Source organism: Toxorhynchites rutilus, chromosome 3 (assembly GCF_029784135.1).
Source record: "Toxorhynchites rutilus septentrionalis strain SRP chromosome 3, ASM2978413v1, whole genome shotgun sequence".
Taxonomy (NCBI): Eukaryota; Metazoa; Arthropoda; class Insecta; order Diptera; family Culicidae; genus Toxorhynchites; species Toxorhynchites rutilus.
Window position 1 is genome coordinate 305,240,473 of NC_073746.1, and position 27,822 is coordinate 305,268,294.

The window sequence follows — 27,822 nt, forward strand, 5'->3', positions numbered from 1 at the left end:
GCAGCAACCAAAATCAAGCTCCCCCCGCTGGTGGTGAAGGCGGTCGCTCTTGACAAACTCATCAGCGAATTCGCATCGATGAGTGTTACAGCAGAGTACAAGCTGTGTGACATAATTCAGTCTTTTTCCAAGCAGTTAACATTGTTTGTTTTCCGTCATCATAAGGGCTTCGTTGGTGCCTTTGAAAATTAAACTGACGTTATGACGAAGCAGGCGTTAAGGTTGTGCGCCAAAACATTATTTGGGGAATACCAATGATCTTGAATGTCTTACTGGAATGTTATAAGTTTTGCGTGCCAGTCGCAAAACTGCCTTCAACTAGGATTGCATTTGCGCTAATATTGATCATAATGAAGCATTGCTACTGTTTTCGAGGTTTTTTATATTAAAAAAAAGAGTTTATTTCGCTTGTTTAGTCACCAAGAAAGTAAATGTCGTTCGGGAATGTTGTATGTGATTAGGTTTCGCTTGCCAGTAGAAAAACTTCCTTCACTAAGGGTGGCAGCTGCGCTTATCTCGAGCATGAGAAAGTAATTCAACTTTTTTCGAGGCCAGTAAAATAAACAGAATCGTTTCTTTTGAGAAAAACGCAAAATAATTAGAAGTGTTTAAATTCCTAGTAGTTTCAAACCACCAATGCATGGCTCTGTATGCATTCTATGGCGAACGCTTGTTTGGCGCTTGGTATACGATGTACGAACGATGCCTAGAGGTGCGATTCCTTTGAGGCAATACTAAATAACATGTAGCATGATATTTGATACTTGCAAGAGTTGTCATTGTTGTTGCTCCATGCGGTGCCAAAGATATATTGATGTAGTTATGAGATGTGGAACAATGGTGCTGGTGTAACATGTCTATAATCGACTGTAGCCGAGTCTATGTCAATTGCGAAAAAGACCACCGGAATAGCGTTCGAGGTAAATTTTCAATGCATTGACATGAAATAAATTTCGACATACGATCAGCTAGTGTATTGTTTTGCGAGGGCAAGAATGAATCATCAATCAATTATCGTCAACTGATTCTACAATGAAAAAACAATTTCAGAGATTATTCTACTAAGCAGTTGTTTCTAAAATTTCACAGCATTATAGAATAATATCCGATGGTATAAACAAGCGAATTATATAGAATAACAGCGTAGCTCTACGTCAACAATGCGGTCGTATCTTGGACACAACCTCCTATAATTTTGTTTTGAACGTGTTATAATCGAGACGTTACTGTATAATGCGGACATTTTAAGTTCACGCGGTTTTTCTCTGATGTGACAAAATTAATAAAGCGATTGCACCGCGAATGAAAGCCTATTTTTTCGTCATGACTGATTAAAATTGTAGGAATTGTTACAGTGGAAAGGTTTCTACGATGATCCAGTTGCACAAGATTTGAGTTAAGCTAAGCAAAACATTGACGATTAGTTTAAAAATCTGTTCAATTCGACGTAATTTTTTATCATTATCAGTTCTATTCGATGTTATCGTACAAGCCCAACTCATAATTTACTTTGATTCCACTGTTGAACTCCGCTTCAAATGAATACCAGAATAAATTTTGCCTCTGTTGGTTGTTCTTCGATAAAAAAAACACCCTAGACCGTGAGAGGAAATAATAAAAAAAAAACACCTTTGAGGAAAATGGATTGGGGATTATTTGTTACGGATGTTTCTTATTTTTTTTCCTCCCTTGCTGTAGTGACAGAAATTTCGAAGATTGAATTAAATTTAATTTGGGCGCAACCTCCGCAAAAACGACCCTTTGGGGACCGTTTCCCATCAAGGACCTTTCCCCCCCCCCCAACTCCCACTCAGTTATCGATTGGAGAAAAACCATCAACAATAGCAGAAAGGAGAGCAAGGGAATAAAAAGTTATGAAAATCAATTTGTGATCCTCCCACGATGATTGTATTGGCGAGACTGTGAGACAGACAAAAGATGTCACAATGTTCGATGATAAGACCGTTACAAGACATAAGATTTGATTTGGGTTCTCAGTTTTTAAATTAACCTCTTTCACGACCATTGAAGCACATGCCATTCATAGGAGATAGTTCCCCTTTAAATCTCCTTCAATAATTTCATCCAGCAGAAGCTGGACAAGGACAACCTTAATTAAAACAAATGCCCTGCGGTGTATGCCTCCCATGAACCGAACTGGTTCGACGAAACGTTGCTTTCTATTGACGGTGATGCAGTCGCCTCTGGGGGTTTCAGGGAGCGAGGAATAAAATACCATTCATCTATTCACGATGCAACTCGCCAGAAAATGAGTGTGCAGACCGACCAATAACTAAGCTTTCCCACAGCTTGGCTTAAAATTGATATAAATTGATAAAGGCTATTTTATAGTCCACGCACCTCCCAACTGTGTTGTGCTCCCTGGGGTGCTTGACATCTTTCTCTTCGCTGAAACATGCAACATATTTACCACCCAGCCGCAGTGGCAGCCGGAAGAGTAAAAGTAGACGAGGGGCAATGGCACGTGTATTGAATCCAACCATCGAGCGGTGATAAAGAAAATCCTATCCTCTTGATGGCTTTGAGTGAAATAGAATTCCTCGGGGATTACTTGTACCCGAGGCGAACGCTCGCCTCGATAGGGTCGGAAAAGCGTTTAAATATTATTCGAGTTGAACAAATTTCCATCACTCTCTGCATTGGCTTGCAATCGAATCGCTCCCTTCTTCCGTTTACAGTTAGTGGAAATCAGGATACTAGCTTTCTGAAGAACCCATTCACGATAGCAAGTGGAATTCGAAATGGATGAGATTCTCAGCACAAATTCTGTGGTGCATTGGTTGTGGTAATGAATATCCGTCCATTGTCGATTTTTTGTGGGTCATATCATCGACCGCTGCAGACATAACCTAAAACTAATAAAATTTATATTGCGAATTTAACGAGTTTCACATCGTCTGAGAGATCAATCTGCTGAGAATGATGATCAAAACGATTTCAAAGCCACAATTCTCTCGAAGCAAATTGATGTATGGTACAAGTCAATTTTATTGCAACAACAAAACTATTGATTATAGAATTAATAACATCAGAAGAGATATATTGAATCAGTTAGTGATTACCGATAGTAATATGCATTTGCGTTGTAATATGCATTTGCGTTGGAAAGAGAAAAAATGGACCATGGTTCTTTCATCCAACTGGAACGATGGGCAGAAGGATTGTTGCGTCGTAGCTTCCACCGGAATAACTTATTTTATACTGAGCAAATTTGTTCGAATAATTCAATCGTAGGCAGAAGTTAAATCAATTCATATTGCATCGCATTCCGCACATCACTCCTAGTGGCTAGACTTGAGTGTTTTGATGTCAATCAAAATAATCATTTTGACTTGATAGGGTTTTGTTTTTATTGGTAGTTTCATTTTTCAACTCTATTTGAAATTATATGTTGCGTTATTTGACTAACGCGAGGTAAATATTGCAAGTGATATGCGCATACTAAAATATGTAATCCTCAAACGAAACTAAAATGTAATCCGCATTGTTACCGACACCATCATACTGCACAAGTTTGACAGTTGTAGCGTACATCAAAAATAATAAAAATATATTATCTCCCGTAGCAGTATCCGGAGTAATTTTTCACATTAGTTTTGTACCATACCATGAATTTTGGCAAAAAAAAGAATTGTACCAAAAAATAACAAAAACTGGTAATATTATTTTTAACCATACCAGTTAACTTTTTGTTATTTTTTGGTACAATTCTTTTTTTGTTCAAATTTAGGATTTTAGAAAAAATTGGTGGGTTAAATCTATGATATAACCGCAAGGTTGACGTGGGACTACCTTAGCTAAGCAATCGTTTGTTTGTACAGATTAATTTTTTGATTGAATGAAACTATTTCCGAATTCAATTCAATTCAATATATTTGCTTTGTGAGTAAAAATATTGAATAAATTCCATGTAAGGTCAATTCATACATTGTGATAGATTATGTTCTTCGTTATAAGTAAATTTTATGACAGTTCTTTTACGTTTGCGTTTACGTGTTTGGAAAACACTTTTCGGAGTGCAAAAAAAAACATGCGGGAGCAGAAGTTCCCCCGGATTACATGAATCAACAACTTCAACTTCTACTTTTTATACTATAGAGGATTTAAACTTGAAAGTTCATTCGCCTCTAGTGTCTGCACGATTTTCCCAGGTTCCTAAGTTTAGAAGACCGTGTAAAGGAAACATATTCTAATCTGCACAAAGGCAAGCGAGTACAAAAGTATTCGCAGTTTGCATTTATTTGCAAAGCCGATTTCCCCAGACACCTTGGTTTTGAAGTCTGTGTTGAGGAAACACATTTCCGCCGGAACAAAAATGCCCCCTACTTGCATGTATTTGCAATGGCAATTTCCCCACGCTTCATGGATTAGAATTCTGTGTTAGGGAAACACATTTGAGCCAGAATAAAAATGACTCCGACTTACATATTGGGTTGGGGGAAAAGAAATGTCGTATATTGTCAACATATGGCAACACTTAAACATATCTTGTGTTGTACTTATCGCATCGGGTCATACTATACGGCTATTTAAAGACGACAATCTGTGCTACAAGTGTCGTTTTGACAGTGTTGTGATTGTCCTTTTCAGTCTCAAGTTATAGCTCGTCAAAGATGGAGTCCACCAAGCAAGAAATTCGCCATATTTTAAATTTTTACTACCTGCGAGGTAAAACTGCAACGAAGGCGGCCGTTTTACCTCGCATTATGTTTATAAAAGGGGGATAATGAAGTTGCCTTCTAAATGGCAACAAGTTTGCGAACAAAACGGCGCATATTTGACTTAAATTGGATAATTTTAAGTATGTTAAATAAAGCGTCAAATTTCAATCAGAAATACGACATTTCTTTTTCCCCAACCCAATATAATTGTAATGCCAATTTCCCAACGCTCCTTGGATTTAAAGTCTGTGTTAGGGAAGAAAAATACCCCCGACTTTCATGTATTTGCAATGTCGATTTCTCCAACGCTGTTTGGTTTTGATGGCTGTATTGTATAGTTATTCTATTGTTTTTCTAATGAAAAATAACATTTTATTAATTGTGATAAATGCGTAGAAATATTCCCTGTCAATTGATGCAAATATCTTTCCGATCCAGTAAGAAATGTTCGAGTTATGAGCATTCGGAATCTTTCATTTTTTCCTGCATGTTCTGTGTTTAGGTTTTCATTTTACCCCCCATTTAGTCCGGTTAGACGTAGTCCCACGTCAAAAATCCTAGTAGTCATAGCGTTTCTTAAAAAAACGGAATGATTACAGTTAACATATGATTACAATAAGCACATGCATATAATATACATATACATACTATTCTCAACATTGAAGAGTCTACAATAAATCAATTAGTATACCTTACATTATGCTTCCTATCTTTTTGGATCCTTCTCTCAGATGTACACACTTTTATCGCAACTACAGCTTGGTTGAACGCTATATTTTATTTGCGCAGATTTCTAGTTTACGATATACAGGTCGGACTCGATTATCCGGAGTATTGATTTTTCTTTCACTCCGAATAATCGAGTCGTAAAAACACCAATTTTCTCTCGGTAAACGTAATATCATTATGATTCACACTTATTTACTAAACGGTTTTATCTAGGTTGACCCGTTTGTATGTTTGTGACTTTGTAACTTAGTAACTTTGTCTGTAGCGCTGTACCATATTAATACAAATTTAACCCCAACACAGTTATTTATGAAAAATGCAAATCTAAGATGGCGGCCACTACAAAATGGCGGATTACATTCAAATCCAAAATGGCCGCCACCACAAAATGGCACCATATATATATTTTTTTCAAAACCTCATCAATATGGGTATCAAAAGAAAGTTCTCGACTAGTCGAATATATCAGATAATGAAAAATACAATTCCAAGATGGCCGCAGTCCCCAAACAACTAATTACTTTTTAAATGGTTTCAGGTCAAGCTGACTGTTTATATGTATGTTTGAGTGTTTGTAGGGTTGTCCCACATTACCAAAAAATTGACTCCGTTCCTGTCGAATGATTGATCTGAAATTTGGAACATACATTTAATTCTACTGTCATTAAAAAACTACGTATTCCATGATCTTGAAAAATTCAATTTGGCCGTCGTTAAAAAATGGCTGAATGATTTGACTTGGAGAACACGATACATAATAAACAACCTAAATTCAAAAAGGTCACCGCCACTAAATGGTCGAATATGTATTTTTTGCAATCCCCTCAATATCGGTATCAAATGAAATGATTTGACTAATAGAATACAGTACATCATGAAAATATTCCGAAAAAATTAGGTAAGAAATAAACGTTGGATTTCCATTATCAGTCACAGTCAGTTGTTTCATCATATACCCCACGATTCGACTTTAGTCTCATCATTGCCCTAGATTAATGACGGAACGGATGGGATAACTACTAACTGCTACTTGTCTAATTATTTTCTAACTTTTAATACATTAAACCGTTTAACTTAAAAAGATTTTTACTTATTTTATTTTCTAGTTTTCAGTAAGCTATCTGTATCATTGGGTTCTCTACATTAGAACCATTCAAAAAAATTTTTTCAATTTTTATTTCTTACCTAACTTTTTTCGAAATATTTTGATGATATGCTGTATTCCGTTAGTCAAATCATTTCATTTGATACCAATATTGAGGGGATTGCAAGAAATACATAGTCGACCATTTTGTGGCGGCGACCTTGTTGAATTTAAGTTGTTCATAATGTAGTGTATTCTCCAAATCAAGCCATTCAGCCATTTTTTAGCGGCGGCCAAATTGAATTTTTCAAGGTCATGGAAGACGCAGTTATATAATGACAGTAGAATTGAATGTATGTTCCAAATTTCAAATCAATCATTCAACAGGAACGGGGTCAATTTTCTGTTAATGTGGGGCAACCCTGCAAACATACAAACATACATAGAAACAGGTCAAGTAATTAGTTGTTTGGGGACTGCGGCCATCTTGGAATTGGATTTTTCATTATCTGCTATGTCCTACTGGTCAATTCCTTTCGTTTGATACCCATATTGATGGAGTTCTGAGAAAATATGTATTCCATCATTCCGTAGTGACTGCCATCTTGGATTTACATTTTTCATCAATAATTGTATTCTAATAATCATGTCCTTTCATTTGATACTCATATTGATGGGGTTCTGAGAAAATATGTAATCCACTATTTTGTAGCGGCTAGGGATTGTTAACTGGTTTTACCGGTAATACCGGGTCATTTTTCATTAACAAATTACGGGTAATTTTATTATCTATAACCGGTAATTTCGGTAATTTTAATTTTTACACCATAAATAATATTTGCCTTCATGCCGCTTTGAAATATTACTCGAGAATCAAAATAAGATTGAAAATACTAGGAGTAGGTTGTATCTGTTATACAATCGCAAGGTTGACGTAGAACTTCCGTTGCTTAATAATCATTTATTTGAAATTGCATCTCAATCAGTTCTCAATGAATGAATATTTTGAAAAATCTCTGAAAAATCGAAACAAGTGCAAGCATAGAGCTTCTTTCATGCATATTCTGCGTATGTATTCTGAGGTGAAAAATTGTACAAGTCCGTTCTATTCGGTAGCAAAATAGAAACGAGATTAGCCAGAGTGAGCGTAATTCACCCATCGAACAATCATGATAGATTTTGATTTTTGATTTCAATAGTTTATTTTCAAAGCAATTTTTGAGCTGCTGAAACAAACATTTTTGATGTGTATGTAACAAACATCACTCATAGACCTTTCATCTTTCGAATGAAATGTTTGTCATACCGTTTCCCACAACAGGCTTTTTAACTCTTTAACGTTCAAAATAGTTTCTCGATAAAATCTCGCTGCACTGTGTTGGATTCACAAATATGAATAATTGATTGATACTAAGGGAATAAACCGTAAGACAATGTTTTCGACATTCCAGAGGCCCTAGAAATTTCTGCATGGATTCACTTGAAGTGTTCGGTAACGTCGATGTACAGACCAACATGATCCTTTTCTGTGCAAATCCGCGGTCCTACAAGATCTCCGGTGCAGAAATCGATTCCTCTTTAAAAATATGCATCGCAAATTATATTTCTCATTCTCCCACTCCCCTTTTGTATAACTAGGCAAAGCACTATGGGTCACCAATCCCGGTTCCATTTCTCTCATTTCGCAATTCGCTTAGCCGGCAAAGATATAGTAGTGCACGAAAGAGTCGAATAAGATCTCACCGCACTGTGTTGGGTTCACAAATGTGAATATGTATTGTGAACCAGCGTAATAATCGGGTTTCTTTGACATGGTAAAATATTCTCGACCTCATTCCGTTTTGACCGCTATTCAACTCATTGCCATTCATTTAGAATTATTCAAACATCGTTTTTCGCTTGTTCAGGCTTCATACTGATCGATAGCAGAAGAGAAACGGGAATGGTCTGGGAGAGCGCATTGCTTTGGCTGACAGCGAGAATATGCTCTTTCCACAGCGGAATCATGACTAAATGGATTTTCGAGCGGGCACCGGCTTATATACAGCTTTGGTGATTTTTATAGCCTGTTTTCAAAGTAATGTTTAAGCTATTGAAACAAGTTTTTGGATTAATATGTAACAATCATAACTCTTAAACATTTTATCTTTCGAATGCGGTGGTTATCATACCACTCCGTTTAGCCGGCAAAGAGGTATTAACGTTCAAAACCTTGTGCTCCAAGCGCAGTCCTACGTCAAGACACAACTGTCAGTGTTGCGCCGACTCTACGACCTCCGAAATTCTGTTCAAAAATCGAAGCGACGAAGAACTGACAGTGATAATGGAACTGATTGATACTCTCGAACCAGTTCTGATCACTGTTTATTTTCAATTATTTTTTTTACTGGTAATTTTCCGGTTTTACCGGTCATGAAATTTTTGTTACCGAATTACCGGTTATTGAAATTTTGACACGGTAATAAAATCCCTAGTAGCGGCCGCCATCTTGAATTTATATTTCTCATCAATAATTGTATTCTACTTATCAAGCCCTTTCTTTTGATACCCATATTGATGGGGTTTAGAGAAAATATGAAATCCGCCATTTTAAAGCGGCCGCCATTTTGGATTTTCAAGATCATGAAATACGCAGTTTTATAATGACTGCAGAGATATAGGTTTGTTCCGAATTTTAAATCAATCGGTCAACAGGAAGGGGGTTAGATTTCTATTAATGTGGGACAGCGCTACAGACAAAGTTACAAAGTTAATCACGTACATACAAACGGGTCATATGATCGACCACGTCTTGTATACCGAAGAGTTTTTCGGTTTCCCGGATCGAACATTTTTGCTCCACTTCTAACATTCCCTTATGCAACTCCTTCAATGAGAAATTTAATCGTCAACTTTTGACCGTCCGATTTGAAATCATTTTCTGAATGTGCTTTTTATTCCGGACATGGGTTTGTGAAATTCACATTGATTTTTGATTATGTAAATTTTGTTTTTGTTAACAGCTAGGTACTATGTTTGACACTAAACTAAATTGGCACAATAGTAACTATCAGTCACATTAATTCAACATGCAAAAAAAGTCATGGTTTTGGCATGATATTGAATGTAATGAAAAAGTGTCCGGATTCAAAAGCATCACTGTAATCCGTTCAAAATACTTCGTCAGGTTAATTGAAAATATTAAAAAAAACAACAAAAAAATCACAGGAGAGTTGAGTCCCAAACACGACCGCATAGTTGACGTAGGATTCCGTTAGGCTATCTGTTGATTTTGGATGTTTGATGAATTACATCGTTAAACTCTTTGAAAATGATTTGGTGGCTCTGAAAAGGGCCGTTTTGTTTGGTTGTTGGGTATTGTTTGTTCACTCCGCCAGTGTTTACTGAGTAATGATGACAGAAGGATGGTAAACAGTAGTTGGATGGTGCATATAAGTTAATTAAATCCGAAATGGAACGAGATATGATGAAATCCGCCCTCTGTGATCCTAGATGAGATGCCTTCTGGGTTATGTAGTTAGTTAAATGAAATATGAAATAATTACCAATACCGAACACAATTATCGACTTTTCTCATCAGTAAAAACATGTTACTTTAATATAGAAAAAACATATTTGAATAGAAAAAGGTAATTTTCTTTTACAATTTTTACTTTCTGAGAATTTATTCAACTCAATTCGAATTTCAATTGGACTAACAACACTATGTAGAGCATATGGGAAATCATTTTTTCTAATAAAGGGTGTGTCACATCAAATTGCATCACGGATAAAACGCTGTAGAAATTCGCCCAGTAGACCGACCTTTTTGAAAATTTTAGACAGTAAAATAAAAACTATTAAACAACTTTTGGCATTTTCTTTTTATTCATACTTCGAGCCCAAGCCCGTATGCTCGCACCTTCCTCTTTACCCCGTCCATAAGGTTCTGTACAAGGTCAGGTTGTAGTTTTTTTTGAACAGAAATCCATTTTTTCTTGAAGTCCGCCTCCGATTTGACAACTTTTGGGTTCTTCCGGAGGGCCTGCTTCATAATCGCCCAATATTTCTCTATTGGGCGAAGCTCCGGCACGTTGGGCGGGTTCATTTCCTTTGGCACGAAGGTGACCCCGTTGGCTTCGTACCACTCCAACACGTCCTTTGAATAGTGGCACGAAGCGAGATCCGGCCAGAAGATGGTCGGGCCCTCGTGCTGCTTCAATAGTGGCAGTAAGCGCTTCTGTAGGCACTCCTTAAGGTAAACCTGCCCGTTTACCGTGACGGTCATCACGAAGGGGGCGCTCCGCTTTCCGCAAGAGCAGATCGCTTGCCACACCATGTACTTTTTGGCAAACTTGGATAGTTTCTGCTTGCGAATCTCCTCCGGAACGCTGAATTTGTCCTCTGCGGAGAAGAACAACAGGCCCGGCAGCTGACGAAAGTCCGCTTTGACGTAGGTTTCGTCGTCCATTACCAGGCAATGCGGCTTCGTCAGCATTTCGGTGTACAGCTTCCGGGCTTGCGTCTTCCTTGCTTGCGTTAGGAGCCTTCTGAACCTTGTATGTACGCAGGCCCTCCCGCTGCTTGGTCCGCTGGACGAATGAACTTGACAAATTCAGCTTATTGGCGACATCCCGGACCGAACTTCTCGGATCACGTCTAAACTGCTTAACTACGCGCTTGTGATCTTTTTCACTGACGGAGCATCCATTTTTGTCGTTCTTCACCTTCCGGTCGATGGTTAGGTTCTCGAAGTATCGTTTTAGTACTCTGCTGACCGTGGATTGGACGATTCCCAGCATCTTACCGATGTCCCGATGTGACAACTCCGGATTCTCGAAATGAGTGCACAGGATTAATTCACGACGCTTTTTTTCGTTCGACGACTTTTTTCCAAATTTACGAAAAATTGACAGTGAAGCATGGCCAACGTGATCTATACACTCTTATCTGATTATAAGCGAAAGCTGAAGATATAATTCCTAAAAATTAAATTTCTACAGCGTTTTTTCCGGGATGCAATTTGATGTGACACACCCTTTATATTTCTTTACTTCCCTAATTTTTCTCGCCGTATAAACTTTCCTTGGGTGAAAATGAACACAACAAAACAGACAGCTTAAACCAATCGACCCGTTCTCGAGCGGAAACACACCTTGGTTTTTATTTAGGAAAATTGAAATAAATCGTTTCATATATCAAATCATTTTTAACACAACTGCTACCACATACATTTGTACACTTACACTTGTGCTAAATTTTCGATATGATATGAAATATCACGAAGCAACCAACATTAAAGTTCCAAATTTAAATTTGTTTTGCTAGAATTAATCGTATCACTCACCATACTTGCAATATAAAAATGCCCCCGGCTTACATATATTTGCAGTGCTAATTTCCCTCGGGCTCCTTGGTTTTGATATCTCTGTTAAGGAAGGTTAAGTTCGGTAGGAACAAAACCTCCCCCTACTTTCATATATTTGCTATGTCAATTTCCCCGGGCAGCTTGGTTTAGATGTCTCTGTTAGGGAACCGCCACATTTGTCGTCAATTTCAACCAACCGGAAGTGGGTATTTCCGTTAGGATAGTGGTTGATATTTTTCAATTATTCGATAGTTAGTTTCATCACCTATATTATTTTCATCAATATACAAAATTGTTATGGAGTACCGAAATCGATTGACGCAAAAATTTCATCAATCATGAAATGACTGAACAATAAGCGTTTGAAAATGGCCAATTTTCACGATTTGCTCGATTTTCGATTTTCAATTTCTACCCTAATATGTTCCCGAAAGACGTAATCCTACGTCAAAAATTGTCCACATTAATTGTCTGTTCGTATAAAACTTCGTCAATAAAAATCTTCGTCATAAATTTAAAAATAAAACGTTCGACTGTTAATAAAACACAGCTTTCACGTGTGAAATACAGTGCCTCTTAAATTCTGCAAGTGTTGTTGCGCATTTAATATGTCTTGGCATCGAGTTGGTAACATTTATTCCTTTGAAGTACAACGAATTTTGTGAAGCACATGACAAGAAATTAGGTGTTCTTAATTCATTCGCGTTATTCGCGATTCGCTCTTTCAATTATCCTACAATTCCAACCACTCAGTCCACCCACAGCTCATTAGATGCATAGATATCTGGCTTGAGCTCGATGGTAAATTATTGCCACCTAACCACAGCCACCAATCGTACCATTCAACTAAACACACTCACGCCGGTGGACAAACATTGGCTCTGCTATGTGAGAATAGCTATCACTACATAGGATGATATTTTGCATAGCTCAGAAAGGAGCACCCGCAGAGGGTTCGTATATCGCTGGTGGGATTCAACGGGAAATGATTGGCTCGCGAAGCGAACAATCATTCCAATTCGATTATGCCCCTGGTTTTCTCTATCGCCGATGATGGAAGAGACAATGATGGAGATGGCGATAATTATTCCGCTATTTCGGCTTTGTTTGAAAAATGCTGACGATGAGGTTATGGGAGAAGGAATCCACAAATCCGCGGAGTGGAAGCTTCGAAGTCAAATTCCTGTGTTCATCATTCCCAGATTCGGTAATGAGTATGTCGGAGGCAATTTCATTCGATTTCAGTGCAATTGAGAAGAGGTCTCGTCATTTGTGCTGAAATATTTTGGCTCATAGCCGTAACGGAGGATGAATGACAAGATTTGTGAATGGAATCGACGCGACTAGATCATGGAAGGACATTTTCTGCTGGATATAAACTGGTGTCATAATTCAAATTAATTGAATTGCGGATTGAGTGACGAATTATCGAGTTCGAGTGCAAATAACAGTTGATTACAAGCCATTCTCGTAGATCGTTGGAAGCCAGAGTTCACATCAATTCAAGGCGTACAAAATGTAATTATAACCTCTTCGTGTGCTTCACTGCTGGAAACAGAATAGAGAACGTTACACCAACTATAATCTATCGAGGGAAGCGAGGGGGAAAGGGGATCCTAGCGAACATCTATTCTCCATTTATATCAATTTAAACTTTATTGGACCGATGGAGCTTCGTTGTATCCGTCGTAAATACATTTATCTGGGAGGGTTTCATCGAGAATAGATGAATGGAAACTATTTTTCAGTCTGCCTCACACAACACGAGGCATCACAAGGCTTTACTGTTCCGATTGCAGAAAAGAGGTCACAATGAAAAATTCTCTCTTACCCACTCTGAAAAAGGTGACATTTGAGAATTGGCGAATTTTAAAGTATACCAATTCGGTCGCAAACAATTAGTGTAACTGATATTGTTTTGATTGAATCCGTACTATTTCAATCGTGATTTTAGTATTTTGGTATAAACAATATCCAAATAATTGACCCTTCGTTCGTTTTCCAAACAGAACTTTAGTTAAATGACAGATGGAACTTCGTCCGCTTCATTGTACTCCACTCAAGTCACCTCTATTCGACTAAAGCTAGCCGCATCACCGGGAAGCTGGAAGCCTTTTTGGATGAGCACAAAATTATTGAAATTATCCTAATCACATCATGACTTAACATTACTCATTTTGAATTAATATTTTTGAACATGTGGTTGGAGGAGATGAAACAAACAAGAGAGTGTGCTCGTATTCTTATTGCGTTTAATGATTCGACCCGGTCAGGACAACACCATTCTATGATGCCTTGAGTTGCCAACAATCCATATCAACATATACCAAAGGTAGAGAGCGAACGACTGCGATTCCTATGACACAATCTACAGAAGCGGTTTGAGGAAGAATACATTCACTTGCGAAACGCTATCATGAGCAACACCGACACAGCCTTTGTTGTTCCAGTCCAAAACGTTTGCATTGCCATGACAGCACGTATGTTCAAACTTCGTTATATTATTATACGTATTCTGTCCAACATGTCGCTGAATGTATTTGATTGAATGACAAAAGCGAGGATTTCCTTATACATTATACATTTTTATTTTTAGTTTTTTATATATTTTTAGTTTGGTTAGACGACAAAATACGCCCTGAGCAGAAGGATAGTGTGATCCCATCTATTGATGAACTATTCTCCTGTATTCTGAATTCCGATTGAATCCGAATTACCTGAACAGATCGCCATGAACATGAATTTTGTAGGTATCATAGATTTTATGTTAAATTTTTTTGTAAAAATTTAAGAAAAAAAATTGGCTTTTTCCAAAAAGTTTTCTAATTATTTTTCGAATATTTTAAGTATGCAAAGTTGCTTAAATGACCCATGTCTTTACACCCACAACGTTCCACTGCTATCTGAGATGGTGCTGCCAACGGCCCGTCGAGTTGGCATGAAATTCGTCACTTGCGAAACGCTATCATGAGCAACACTTTGTTGTTTCAGTCCAAAGCGTTTCCATTACCATAACAGCACGTATGTTCAAACAAAAGGAATGATGTCTTTGATAAGCTTCGTTAAAATATTATACGTTTTCTGTCCAACATGTTGATGGATGTATTCGGTTGAATGACAAAAGTGAGGATTTCCTTATACGCCCATTTTTAGTTTGGTTAGACGACAAAATACGCCCTGAGCAAAAGGATAGTGTGATCCCATCTATTGATGAACTATTCTCCTGTATTCTGAATTTCGATCGAATCAGAATTACCTGAACGGATCGCCAGTCAAGTTTAATAGAGCTGTGCAAATGTGAGATGAACACGCTTTTAAAACAAAAATTATAAATGAAAATAGGATTCAACCGAAAACAAAAATGAAAATATCTCTAATATCTGTTCCATGCAACAGGTAGCAGGACATGCTCTGAAAGAAATTATGAGCTACCAAATTGGTCGGTACATGAGCGGAACCCAGCATCTATGAATCTATCCGCCCATATTAAAAACGGCAGCGCGTATTTTTGACCAATTGCTGTCCAGCAATTTGAGGAAATTAATAATAATTTTCCTTACTTTATTTTTCCATTCTACGACAAAAATATATCACTTTTTCCACTTTACACTTGGAATTAAAGAGATCAAGCATGTCAGTTACGATAATGAAATAAATTGAATTAAAACTTTTTTGACGTAGAACTACGTCTTTCATTTCTATACTAGGGTGTAAGTTCCAAGTTTCGAGAACGAAAGCGTTATGCTGGAGAACGAGACTTTGAGCATTAATAGCTCCTAAACAACTGAACGGAATGGTATGATAAACACTTCATTCGGAAGATAAAATGTCTACGCGTCATATACTTGTTACTTTTTGATCCAAAAACTCGTTTCAGTAGCCCTAAAATTGTTTTCAAAACAGGTTATTGAAATCACACCAATCGGTATATGAGTGCCGCTCGGAAATCCACTCAGTTATGATTGCGCAACGATTGAGTTATGATCGCTGGAATGGATGGATGTTTCCCTAACACAGACTTCAAAACCATGAAGCCAGGGGAAATCAGCATTGCAAAATATATGCAAGCAGCGAGTACTTTTGTACTCGCTTCCGTATCTGCAAATTGGAATGTTTCCCTAACACTGACTTCAAAACCATGGACCCAGGGAAAATTGGCATAGCAAATTAGATGCGAGCTGCGGGTACTTTTGTACTCGTTTGCGTTTCTGGAAATCGGGATGTTTCCCTAACACAGATTTCAAAATAATGGAGCCTGAGGAAATCGGCATTGCAAAATAGATGCAAAAAGCAAAAGATGCAAAAGCTGCGGATACTTTTGTACTCGTTTGCGTTTCTACAAATCGGAATGCGTTTTTCCTGTACAGATTCAAAAACCAAGAAGTTGGGATAATCGGTATTGCAGATACATTCAAGTCGGCATTACTTTTATATCCACATGCATTTTACACTCCGGAATTCGTTTTACTAACACGGTCTTCGAAAGCGGGTACAAATGCAACGGTTTGGCTCGATTATTCAAGACTACATTGGAAAATATCTCTTCATGTCACCAGCTCACTGAACTTGTACACATACCGTTTGATGATTAGGCAAAATGTTGATATCTATTTGCTGCGATAACTACTACCATAATACATTAATTGTTTTAAATTGGGATTTGTTTGCAATTGAATTCGTAAATAGTTTCATTCATTCACTAGTTAAATCAATAATTTAATCAATACACACAAAAGATAGCTCTGCGCTGCGGCGATATCGTACCCAATGAGAAACACTCGAGGTGAGATTATTGCTAATTGAAGAAATACAATTGATTACTAAGCCAACGGTAGTCCTACATTAACCTTGCGGTTATATCATAGGTATAACCCATCCATATTTTCTGTGTTTTTTGTTTGATTTTTGTCGTCAATCATCGTCTAAAGTGCTCAATTTCTCTGTATGTCAAAAATCCCATCTCCGCATATCCGTTTGATATTCATCAAAGAATGAACCGTCATCACACTCGGGTTCGGAAAGACTAATTTCCCACAGTTCAATGCAATACACGGTCAAACATTCACGTATCTGCCCGATATCCAAGTGAAGAATCTATCCTACATCGATCATAATCGATTATTTTTTTTAGATCGTTAAAACATTTGAACACAATTACAATACATTAGTTATTTTTTCGCGTGGGACTACGTCTAACCGGAATATATGGGGGAAATAAACCGGAAACCTGAACACAGAGCATGCAAGAAAAAATGAAGGATTACGAATGCTTATAACTCGAACATTTCTTACTGGATCGGAAGGATGTTTGCATCAATTGATAGAGAATGTTTCCACGCTTCTATCGCAATTAATAAAATGTTGTTTTTCATTAGATAAACAATTGAATAACTGTAAAATTTTAAGCGTTATCTAAATGCCCTTACAGTCTCGTTTTGATTGGCCCGATTTACGGTTTCCCCAACACAGCCATCAAAACCAAACAGCCTGGGGTAAATCGACATTGCAAATACATGAAGTAGGTGGAATTTCGATCTCGTCGAAAAATGTTTCCTAACACAGACTTAAAAACCATGCAGCGTTGGATAAATCGGCATTGCAAACACATGAATGTAAGGGGAGCATTTGTTCCCACCGAAATGTATTACCTAACAGAGATTTCAAAACCAAGGTGCCTGTAAGAAATCGGCATTGCAAACACATGAAAGAAGGGGAGCATTTGTTTTCACCGAAATATGTTCCCTAACAGTCATTTCAAAACCAAGGTGCCTGGAGGAAATTGCCATTGCAAATTCATGCAAGTCCGGGGCATTTTTGTTCCCACTGAAATGTGTTTCCCCAACACAGATTTCAGAACCAAGGTTTCTGGGGAAATCGGCTTTGCAAATAAATGCAAACTGCGAGTACTTTTGTACTCGCTTGTCTTTGTGTAGACTTGAATATGTTTCCCTAACACGATCTTCTAAACTGAGGAACCTGGAAAAATTGTGCAGACGCTAGATGCGAATGAACTTTCAAGTTTTAAGCAAATTAGCTTCGAGAAGTACATATACTTAAGAGATGCAAACTTCAGAGGGAAACGCAAAATAAAATAATCGGTCGAGAATTCTTCCTAGGCATCCTAAAGGGTGTGTCACATCAAATTACATCACGGAAAAAACGCTGTAGAAATTTAATTTTTAGGAATTATATCTTTCGCTTTCGCGTTGGCCATGCTTCACTGTCAATTTTTCGTAAATTTGGAAAAATGTCGTCGAACGAAAAAGAGCGTCGTGAATTAATCCTGTGCACTCATTTCGAGAATCCGGAGTTGTCACATCGGGACATCGGTAAGATGCTGGGAATCGTCCAATCCACGGTCAGCAGAGTACTAAAACGATACTTCGAGAACCTAACCATCGACCGGAAGGTGAAGAACGGCAAAAATGGATGCTCCGTCAGTGAAAAAGATCACAAGCGCGTAGTTAAGCAGTTTAGACGTGATACGAGAAGTTCGGTCCGGGATGTCGCCAATAAGCTGAATTTGTCTAGTTCATTCGTCCAGCGGACCAAGCAGCGGGAGGGCCTGCGTACATACAAGGTTCAGAAGGCTCCTAACCGCGACGAAAGGCAATGGTGGGGAAGACGCGAGCCCGGAAGCTGTACACCGAAATGCTGACGAAGCCGCATTGCCTGGTAATGGACGACGAAACCTACGTCAAAGCGGACTTTCGTCAGCTGCCGGGCCTGTTGTTCTTCTCCGCAGAGGACAAATTCAGCGTTCCGGAGGAGATTCGCATACAGAAACTATCCAAGTTTGCCAAAAAGTACATGGTGTGGCAAGCGATCTGCTCTTGCGGAAAGCGGAGTGCCACCTTCATGATGACCGGCACGGTAAACGGGCAGGTTTACCTTAAGGAGTGCCTACAGAAGTGCTTACTACCACTATTGAAGCAGCACGAGGGCCCGACCATCTTCTGGCCGGATCTCGCTTCGTGCCACTATTCAAAGGACGTGTTGGAGTGGTACGAAGCCAACGGGGTCACCTTCTTGCCAAAGGAAATGAACCCGCCCAACGCGCCGGAGCTTCGCCCAATAGAGAAATATTGGGCGATTATGAAGCAGGCCCTCCGGAAGAACCCAAAAGTTGTCAAATCAGAGGCGGACTTCAAGAGAAAATGGATTTCTGTTCAAAAAAAACTACAACCTGACCTTGTACAGAACCTTATGGACGGGGTAAAGAGGAAGGTGCGAGCATACGGGCTTGGGCTCGAAGTATGAATAAAAAGAAAATGTCAAAAGTTGTTTAATAGTTTTTATTTTACTGTCTAAAATTTTCAAAAGGATCGGTCTACTGGGCGAATTTCTACAGCATTTTTTCCGTGATGCAATTTGATGTGACACACCCTTTAGGCATTATACCAAACGTAAAAAGACTGCCATTAAATTTACATATTATTTACTTATATCTATCACAATGCATGAATTGTCCTTCCATGGCATTTGTTCATTCTTCTTACTCACAAATCAAATATATTGAATTCAATTCAATTTGAAAATTGTCTCAATCAAACAAGAATTTAATCAATACAAACAAATAATTGCTAAGCTACGGTTCCACGTCAACCTTGCGGTTACATCATAGATATGACCCACCCTTTTTTTTAATTTAACAGCAAAAATATTCACTAGAAATAATTTAAATTGTAGAACACCGTTTGCCGGGTCAGCTAGTGAATTATAATTTTTGTAACATCAGTTATTTTTTTATCATAAATTCACGTTTAAATTATAAAAAAAAATATTTCGAAAATTATAGCTATGTTTATTACATCTAGAAGCGAGAAGCAAGAATGAATATTTGCCTCAAAAGGTAAAAGAACAGAGAAAAACCAATAAAAATGCAAATTTAATGAATACGAAATATCTGTAGCTTATCAATCATTCCCCAAAAATCGCTTAATAAAACTTCAGAAGAACGAACAAGCTCGAAGCAAATCAAATAAAGTGAAATAAAATCCGCGCTGATGCCTTTCGTGTGTGTGCTGGTTTGTCTCTGTACAAACATCGCGGTGTTAGCTTTGGTTTGACTTATATTCACCAACTTTCAACCATGAAACATATGGAGCAGTTCTCCAGAAGGGATCCTTTGGAGCAAGCATTTTGAAGTATATCAACACCGGATGCTTATGGTTGTTAATGCCCTGTAGATGAGTTTCCAATTTGATGATACCTGAGCCGTATCCTCGTTTTCCCAGATCGAGGAAACATTTGAGATGTGAAACACGCGATACGTTTTTAACATAGCCTAAATCGTATCCCACCAACCCACTCACGTCTGGTCATAATTTTCATTGGCCATTTTTCCGTCACATTGCTTCACTTTACGTTCCGCCGTTTGTTAGCACAAGAGTGAACATTACTGTCAATAGCAGTAAATTGTTATTGCGTATCACAAAAAAGCTCATCACAACGATGGACGGTAACGTTTTACCGTGTCGACATTTTCCGATCCATCGGTTTGCATTTTTATAGCACTTCGTGAAGATCCCTTCTCTTCCGGGAGAATGGAACAAGCTGACGCCTGGCGTGTTTGATGACGTGATTTATGGCCTGTCAATAAGTAGCCGAGGATATCATTCATGAAAAATCGTGAAGCCAAAGTTTTCTCGTTCGCAATCTGGGTTGCAAATTATACTGATTTTGGGATGGGTTCAATCTGATTGCGTTTGGTGAATATTCGTAAACAATAAGTTTTATGGACAATCTTGCGAAAGTTTCCCAAAAAGTGAATGAATTGTGCTGAAGCAAAAAGATGCTTACGGTCGAGTTTTCGTGTAAATTAGATTACCATCCACTTACTTCCAATTTATGTAGTTTCGCTCCCCTTTGGCGCCGATGAAATGAATATTTCGGAAATCCACCCAACGGTTCCACTCCTTCGCTTCCACTGGCTATTCCTCCTCATAGTTATGTGTTTTTTGTTAGCCCTCACTGTGTGGTATTTCATGTACCAAACCATAGCTTCTGGCTGTAACAGTCGTTGTCGCTTTTATATTCGCCCGGACCCAGTCTCGGAATGCAGAAGACAATCCTACGCACACAATGACTCTCGGGTGGGAAAGCATACTCATTCACATAGTCGAGGGAATTTTCCTTCCCCCTTATTAGTGACATTCCGACCGGCCGTAACGAACCTTCGATGGATTCACACATATACCAATTTTTCACCACTGAGCTTGGAAATCTTGCATTCGAACCGTACTATTCGGCAACGATACCGGAAGTGCGATGCCTTGAAACACAGTTCTACAAAATGTGCCGATTCCTCGTCGGATCTGTTTCATTTTTCAACGGGGCGATTCCTCGGACTTCACTGTTGTTCCCGGACAGAGTATACAGAACGTTCGGAGGATCGAAATGAACTGATACGCCGTTGTGAGGATGTTGTGGCGAATTGTTGCTCCAGGAGTTTTGGCTACGGTAGTGTATGTGATTCGCGTTTTGGTTCGCAAATGGATGCTGTCGGTGACATAAACAGGGAGAGAGAAAACAGGATAACGACGCTCTCTGGAGAGGAATTTCACCACAAGTATGATTCACTCAGTAGGTGGGGAACACTTTCCAAGGTGTTCACTATGTTGTGAACATTGTGAACAAGTTCATCTATAAAGATTTCTTGATTTTACCACTCGCAGCTATTCGCTTAGCTTCGACACTGTTTACAATCTCTGTTCTTACCAAGATAATTTTTGCGATTGTGATTTGGAAATTTTGTGATGGATGATGTTTTAGCAGAGAAGATGATCATTCTTTGTTTTTCTGATATAATATTATATAACGAAAGCACAACCTGTACAGTTTTTTTTAGAAAAACAGCGTAATTAACTCACTTCCGACTCGTTGGATGTGTCTTTATTTCACAGTTTTGAGTTTTTTGCGATAACGAAAAGCAAACGAAAGTATACAAAATGAAGACAGAATTACATTTTGGAATCACGCATAAATAATTCTGAACCAAACTTTATGTTTTTTTTCTACGCTTCGTGCACGAATTTGAAATATTGAAAAAATAAATCAGATTCGATTGATATCAATGCCTTTATTAACATTGTAAGCAGGGCATTGTAAGATCGACTCTACTCTCAGTAGCTTCGCTTCGACTAGAACTGCTTCGGCGGTCGCCGTCAACAAAAAGTGAATTGCCAATTGACTAGCGTTGAGAGCAAGGATGACTGATGAACTAGTCTAGTCAGTGGTTATTCTAACTGACGTGACTAATGAATACAAATCTGCCTCTTCATTCAACTGATATCAATTCACATTTCTACCCCCCTAGGGACGAAATTGTTACCCGCGTACGCAATCTTATTTTTACGTCCATATAAAGAGGGACAACAACTTGATTTCTGATGCAAAAAAGTAGTTACCCCATTAATGGACGGATTATTGTCTACCCATTGTGAACTCAAAGCAACGAACTAAGACAGTTATCAGGTATGCTATAAAGGTCGTGTTAGCATTAGTAAATAGCGTGCAAAATAGCGCACACACATGAGTAATTTTCGTGTACGATACAAAAAAATTCAGCTCACCTGTAGCATAAGTCAAACCATGTTGAACTCAAGCATCGATGCATGCATATGTGATACATGAGAGAGAGAGGAACGAATTCAATTTTGTTGTTGTTTTTTGACGTAGGACTACGTCTTTCATTTCTATACCGGGGTGTAAAATCAAAGTTTCGAAAACGAAAGCGTTACGCCGGAGACCGAGATTTTGAGCGTTAATAGCTCCTAAAGAACTGAACGAAATGGTATGATAAACACTTCATTCGAAAGATAAAATGTCTACGCGTTCTATACTTGTTACTTTTTCATCCAAAAACTTGTTTCAATAGTCTTAAAATTGCTTTCAAAACAGGCTATTGAAATCACCAATCGGTATATAAGCGAGCGCCGCTCGGAAATCCACTCAGTTCTAATTGAACAGCGATTGGAGCATGTTGTCGCTGTTATGGTGAAGCTCTTCGTTTATCATGAAGGCGCGGATGAACGGTGTCACCAAGAGCCTGTTTGTGCACCCTAGGCCAGAAGGGAATCCATCAGGAGCAGAGTGATGCCACAAACGGTTCCCCGGGAAGACATCGCTACACACACATACACGCGCGGAATTCTTTCCGTTTGGATGCCATTCAGCATCGAGAAAGTTCCGGAAAGATCTAATCATTGCTGGAAAATAATCTGCCAGTTCATCTGGGAATTTAAAAATACATTCATGTGAATGAGTTTAATTGAATGTTTTCTATCCATGTAACACTGTGACCAAATATTGTTCAATCAAGTACTATTAACAGGTGGTTATCGAGTTAGCATTAACCACTGGTGGGCTTCCAGTATCGAGGAAAATGTGGAAATATCTAATCGTTACTGAAAATAATCTGCCAGTTCCACTGGGAATTTAATAATACATTCACGTGAAAGAGTTTATTTGAATGTTTTCTATCCATGTAACACTGTGACCAAATACATTTGGTTATGTGATTTTTCAATCAATCGCAATTAACAGGATAGCTTCTGAAGATTATTCTTCCCCATCAGTAGGATATTTCCGTATCCAATATGGTATGCGCCGCAATCGATTATTGCTCAGTCGCCGAAAGTTCCGAGCTCAGAGAGTTCATTCCCCTCTAGTTTGCCTTCCAAATTGCCATCGTAAACCACACCTTCTCTCGATTCAATCACACACAAAAAGCATACTTAAGCGATATTCTGGTGATGAGACACATTCATTTTTCGTGAGTACATCGACAAGATAACATCGTTGCCTAAAGGCTGATTTAGACGATGCCAGTCAGCGCTCTAGTTGAAGTATCCAGTGAATAGAGAACAGACACTCTGTTCAAGTTAGAGGCCAATTACTTGTTTGATACTGGTAAAAGTAACTTGAACAGAGTGTCTGTTCTCTGTTCACTGGATACTTCAACTAGAGCGCTGACTGGCATCGTCTAAATCAGCCTTAACGTGCTGGAGGAGGTGGACGGCGAAGGATCGACACATACACGCGCATAATTCTTTCCGTTTGGATGCCATTCAGCATCGAGAAAGTTCCGGAAAGATCTAATCTTTTCTGGAAAATAATCTGCCAGTTCCTTTGGGAATTTAAAAATACATTCATGTGAAAGAGTTTATTTGAATGTTTTCTATCCATGTAACACTGTGACCAAATATTTTTCAATCAAGTACTATTAACAGGTGGTTATCGAGTTAGTATTAACCACTGGTGGGCTTCCAGTATCGAGGAAAATGTGGAAATATCTAATCGTTGCTGGAAAATAATCTGCCAGTTCCCCTTGGAATTGAAAATTACATTCAAGTGAAAGAGTTTATTTTAATGTTTTCTATCCATAAAATATCCATATAATACATTTGGGTTTGTGATTTGTCAATCAAGTACAGTTAGCAGGTTAGCTTCTGAAGATTATTCATCAGAACAAGGTTTTTCGTATCCTATATTGGATGCTTAAAACCTTGTGCCTCCAACGTAACGCTCTCGTTTTCGAAGTCCCCAAAATATTCATTTATTCATTCATTCAGAATGGATTTAGATTCAACTTCAAACAAATGATCTCTAAATCAACGATAGTCCTACATCACCCTTGCGGTTATACCATAGATATAACCCACTTCCTGTTTTTGTTTTTGAAGTCACTTCAAAATGCAATGAAGACAATTTAACTGGGAAGAATGAAATGAGATAGTCGAGTTGTAGAGGGGGAAAGCAACCAAACGCCCGACTGACTGTTTAGCCCAGTGATTTTCAACCGGTGGGGAACTCCCCCCTAGTGGGGAATTTGGTCATTAAAAATGATTAGCAAGTTTTTGTGGCAATTATTAGCAAAAAATTGCCACAAAAACTTCATTGGATACGCTAAAATTTGCGCTCCTCGGCAAACATTTCTAAATCTGAAATGTAATGTTCAATTGAACAGCTTCGCAATGTTTGAAAGACTCTCGTCAGTGAATGGTGATGGAACCAACGACGAAACAGTACAAAATACCATAAAAAGGAAATTATACTGCATTTGTCAAGACTTTTTACAACAAGTTAAATTTGAAACATATTTTCATCATATCAAAGATCAAGATCTGGACATGGTTTGAAATCCCTTCCGACTGGCAGTGACGAAAGTTTCGAATCGATTTCAAAACAAACTCATCGATTATCAAATGATCTTGTCCTGATAAGCGGCATACGAGTTACGAGTGTGTGTTTTCTCTTGCGTAGTATTTATGTAAATCTGGATTTTCTATAATGCTCATTTGTGTGGACACCGACTGGACAACATCGTTGCTGGACGAGCTGGACGGCGATGGATCGAGTGCCTTTCTCAAGGCAAGAGGGCGGAGGTGGTAGAGCAGTAGAGTAGAGTAGAGTTTTCAAAGGGCCTTCCTCAAGGCTAGAGACGAATGAACTGCAAAAGTTTAAAGTCTCTATAATACAAAACCTTCCTTCCTTCCTATAATGCTGCTGATGGGAACAAAACACCATAACATAGTGGATATCGAAGATGAGGTGTGCTTTTCTACAACGATTGACAGCTTTTTTTATATCTTTTTTTGTAATCAGATACAAGTATGAAATCAAATTTGTTACGAATATAACTTGAAAACCGTTTGTATTCTTTTACTATTTTAATGATATACTACAGACTATCTTCCGAAATTCTGTTAGGAAGGAAAGCACTGGAATTAATTTTCGTAAAGGGGAGAATGGAGCATAAACAGGTTTTTTTTATTCGTTAGTTTAGAGACTTTCAACCTCCTGGGGTGGTTCGTTTCTGCTGACTATCCTTAGTTGACTATGACTATCCCGAGCCCTGATTAAGTAAGAGAAGAGTTTCACAGAATCACATGTTACGCCAATTCAATGGTTTGTGGAAGACTGAGTCAATGCGTCAGTGATTCTTTATGTATGTCATGGCGTATTAGGCATATCCATTCATATTGGGTTGGGGAAAAAGAAATGTCGTATATTATCAATATATGGCAACACATGAACATATCTTGTGTTGTACTTATCGCATCGGGTCATACTATACGGCTATTTAAAGACGACAATCTGTGCTACAAGTGTCGTTTTGACAGTGTTGTGATTGTCCTTTTCAGTCTCAAGTTATAGCGCGTCAAAGATGGAGTCCACCAAGCAAGAAATTCGCCGTATTTTACGTTTTTACTACCTACGAGGTAAAACTGCAACGAAGGCGGCCGAAAAAATTCGTGTAATTTATGGACCCGATGGCCAGACCCTCAACTCGGTTCTCTACTGTGAGCAGCTTGACCTTTTGAAGCAGGCGATTGACGAGAAACGGCCAGAAATGATCAACAGGAATGGTGTTGTTTTCCACCAGCACAACGCTTGGCCTCACGCTTGGACGAATTTATTTACGTTGTTTAATGCCAGATGGCACTTCGTCCTCTTCATCGAATTTCACCCTACACATACGCAAGTAACCTCAATTCGACTAAAACGAGGAATATCGCCGGCGAGCTGGAAGCCTTTTTGGATGAGCACAATGAATTATTGAAATCATTCTAATCACACCCATGCTCGGAATGCAAAATAACAGTCACGCTATTGTCGTCAATCCTGATAAAAAACCAATGGAAGAGCACGTGTGTAGATCCAATGCGCCACAGTTACTTTAATTATTAGGAACATCATTACTCATTTTGAATTAATATTTTAATATTATGTAGTTGGAGGAGACGAAAAAAACAAAAGAGTGCCCTCGATGGATTCTTATGTGTGTTGTTTGATGAATTGGCGCAGTCAGGACAACGTCATTCTAGGATGTCTTGAGCTGTGTCAATAATCCATGGTCAACATATTCGCAAAGGTAGAGAGCGATCGACTGCGATTCCTATGAGACAATCAACAGAAGCGGTTCAAGGAATGATAGCGAGACGCTATAACGCTGAGTAACACCTACAAAGCCTTTGTTCAAACGACAGCACGTGTGTTCAAACAAAAGAAATGCAGTCTTTAATGGGCTCTATTACAAAATTACACGACATGTTGCTCGATGTATACCAACTTTTCATGCACAAAATTACAGAAAAAAAACCTCTGCACACTCAGCAAACACTCCAACGTTTAGATGCCCATACAAAAAAATCAAAATTTGTCGTGCAAATGTGGTAGGGGTTATTGTTTCACCGGCAACGAACACACACTTGATGGCAAGCATATCGTAAAAGGAATTTACCGTCTGGTGTCGTGATATAATTTGGCTTTGCATTCCTCATGAATAACTGTGTTCTACTAGTCAAGTCCTTCATTTGCTACCCATATTGATGGGGTTTAGAGAAAATATGTAATCCTCAATTATGATCATGGTTTGTCCGATGCACTGATGTTGGTTTGTCCAAATGATTACTATAGCAGCCGCTTGGTGCGCTGCAGTTTGTTTATATAAAAAATAAATAAAAAAGGTTTAAAAAAAGGTCACCAGAAAAAACAGCAAGATGCCAGCAATACAGCTGAAGCCGGCACAGGATATCAATCTTTTATCCTCTTTGAATCATTGCCAATAACTACCATTAGGCACATCGTTCCATTCCTCCTTCCGTATTGGCAGGATGCGGAAGCAAAGAAGTGGTTTTATTTCCAGCCTGGAGCGTTATGTCGACAGTGCGAGAAATGGAGACGGTGAAACAAAGAAAAAAATCGGAATATAATGCTGAAGATGTTTCCATAAACGGGCGTAAATCTACTTTAAGATGAGCTCTTGAGTTGGTTTCAGGAATACTTAATATTTTTGGCTTCTCTTACTGTCATTTCATATTTCATATTAAGTTCACAAACAATCTGCAATGGTGAAAAATGTTCAGTAACGTTTTTTCTATTTTCTACAGCTGTCAGTTCCCATAGAAACAAATTAAATGTACCTTGATGTTGTCACGCAAATGAAGTAAAGGTTAATCCTGAAACAGAGGAGG

At 38.4% G+C, this 27,822-nt stretch overlaps 1 long non-coding RNA gene across 1 annotated transcript in view; it reads right to left on the bottom strand.

The window, feature by feature from the left end:
* LOC129779693 (uncharacterized) overlaps positions 1–21,232 on the bottom strand; it is a 62,616-nt gene extending 41,384 nt beyond the window's left edge. The window contains exon 1 of the long non-coding RNA XR_008743741.1: positions 20,684–21,232. This is a non-coding gene — a long non-coding RNA (uncharacterized LOC129779693). The remainder of the gene's footprint in view (positions 1–20,683) is intronic.
* Positions 21,233–27,822: the final 6,590 nt, after the last annotated feature.